General features: G+C 79.6%; 1 non-coding gene across 1 annotated transcript; it reads right to left on the reverse strand.

Annotated features, from left to right (window-relative positions):
- Positions 1-498: 498 nt before the first annotated feature.
- Positions 499-651, reverse strand: LOC136996304 (5.8S ribosomal RNA). Its single transcript, XR_010887547.1, has one exon. It is a non-coding gene; the product is annotated as a 5.8S ribosomal RNA (ribosomal RNA).
- Positions 652-2,500: the final 1,849 nt, after the last annotated feature.

Here is a 2,500-nt window from a genome sequence, read left to right on the forward strand (position 1 = left end):
GCCGGGCCACCGCAACCCACCCGACCTGGGGGGGGGGCCCCAGCGGGACGAACTCCGCGAAGCGGGCGCTCCGGGAGCGGGGGGTTTCCCCGAGTCTGCACTTAGGGGGACGAAGGCCCGGCCGCGCGGGGAAGAGGAGGCACCCTCTCCCCGGGGCACGGGCCTGCGAGGCGCCCCAGCCGCGCCACCCCGCACGGCGCGCGCCGCGCAGCGGTGGCCACCGCGCTCGGAGGGCGAGGAGGGCGGGCACAGGCGCGGCAAGGCACGCCGGCCGCGGCCGCTGCGGGCGGCCCGGCGCCGGAGCCCGGCGGGCAGGAAGACCGGGGCCGCCGGTGCACGCACCGGGGTCCCGGCTCCGCCGCCGACTCTCCGCCGCCGAGGCCGCCGCGCACCGCCGCCGCCGGCGCCGCCGCGCCTCCCCCGCCCCCCCACGCGCCCCCCCCGAGGGGCGGCACCGCTGCGCCAACGCGACAGCGGGGGTGACGATTGACCGCCAAGCGACGCTCAGACAGGCGTAGCCCCGGGAGGAACCCGGGGCCGCAAGTGCGTTCGAAGTGTCGATGATCAATGTGTCCTGCAATTCACATTAATTCTCGCAGCTAGCTGCGTTCTTCATCGACGCACGAGCCGAGTGATCCACCGCTAAGAGTTGTCTCGGTTTCGGCCCCCGCCGCGCGCGCGGGGGGACCGGGCAGCCTTCGGCAGCCCCTGAGGGCCCCCCCTCCGCTCCGCCTCCCTCCTCACGCCGACGCCGGCTGCTGAGCGAGGGACGGCCGAGAGCCAGAGAGAGGGGCTCGCCCCGCTGACCGTACGAGCACAGAGTGGGGGGGGAAAAAGGGAAAAGGAAAACCCGAACGAGAAGGGCGGGGAGCCCTCGCTCCCGACCTGGGACAACCCTTTGCTCGCTTCGAGTCCGGCCCAGGCGCCCAGGCTCGGCCCGGCCCGGCGGGGAGCAGCGCGCCGGCCGCGCCGCCTGCCTCGGGGACGCTGGGGGAGGGGGCGGCTCCCCGCGGACCCCCAGCGTCGGAGCCCGGCCGCCACCGGCAGCGGCACCGGCCGCTGCCCGCGCGCCCGCGGCCCACCGGCCCCGCGCTCCCCAGCTCCTCGCTCGCCTCGCCGGCCTCCGGCTCCGCCGTGGCCCCGAGGCGGCGCCCACGCCCGCGCGCGCGCACACACAGCCTCCCGGACGACACCACGCGCTCTCCCGTCCCTTCCGCGGACAGACGCCCGGCGGCGGGCGGGCGGGCAAGGCGGGACGGACGGGGACGGCGCCCGCTCTCCCCGTCTCCACGCGGAGAACGGGGGGGGGCGCCCCCGCCGCCCGCCTGCCGCCCGCCCGCCGCCCGGCGAAGCCGGGTTGGGCAGAGCGAGGCAGGCGCGCCGGATGGCGGAGTGCCGGCGGGTAGGGCGCCGCCGCCAGCGGCCACGGCGGCAGACCGAGAGCCCCGGCCAGGGAGGAGAGCGGATCGCGCCGAGGCGCGGCGTCCGCACCACCCGCGGTGGGTGGGGGCTCACCGTCCCGGCGAGAGCACGCGCTCGCGCCGGGGTCACGCGTTCGAGGCAGGCCGGCGCCAGCCGACCGCGCGGCGTCCCTCCGCCGAGACCAGACCGCGGAGAGAGGGGGCAGGGTACCCCTCTCCGTCCCGGCTGCCCGCAGGGCGAGCGCGGGGCGCGCCGGCTGGCATGGGGGGGCACGGCGCCCGCGCGCGCCGGCCCCCCGGCCCTCCGGCAGCACACCCGGCTGCCCCCCGGGTCGCATCGGGCCGCCCGAGTCTTTAAACCCCCGCCCGGCTCTCCCGCCGAGAACCCTCGGGCCCGGAGCCCGGGGCCCATGGCCATCCCTACCCGGGGCGGCTACCGGCGGCCGCGGTGGCCGGAGGCCCTCCGCTCCTCCCGCCACCCCGCCCCCCCCCCCCGCCCGGCCCGCTCGCAGCACGGTCCCCGCGGCATGGCGCGGGGCGGCTGGAGCGGTGGGGGGGGGGAGAGAAAGGGAAAGCGGAAAGGGCGGGAGGGCACGGCCGGTGCGGCGCTCACGGCGCGGCGCCCGGGAGGAGCGAGCTGGCACACGGGACCACACGGGTGGGTCACCGAGGGGGGGCAGGAGGAGCGCGGACGCTAGGTACCTGGCCCTGGGGTGAGGGAAACGACCTGAAATCCCCGCGGGGGTGCCTCCCCCGCCGCCGCCCGCCGCCGGGCCGCCGCCGCCTCGCGGCGACGGCGGCAGCCTCGGCGGCAGCAGCGAGACGGGACGCGGAGGGGAAACCCGGCACCCGCCAGCCGGCTCCGGCGCCCCTCGGCGGAGCGTCCGCCCGCGGGGTGCGCCCGACACCCGCCGCCACGACCTCGTCCTCCTCCCGGGGCCCGGGGTTTCCCTCAGTAACCCGGCGCCCGGCGGCAGCTGCGCCCGGGAGGAGAGCCGTGGTTTGGGCCGCCCGCTCGGGCACGACCCGTCGCCTCGCGTGGCCTGGCGCGACGGCCCCCGCTCGGGGTCCGCCGCCGC

Source organism: Apteryx mantelli, unplaced genomic scaffold (genome assembly GCF_036417845.1).
Source record: "Apteryx mantelli isolate bAptMan1 unplaced genomic scaffold, bAptMan1.hap1 HAP1_SCAFFOLD_336, whole genome shotgun sequence".
Taxonomy (NCBI): Eukaryota; Metazoa; Chordata; class Aves; order Apterygiformes; family Apterygidae; genus Apteryx; species Apteryx mantelli.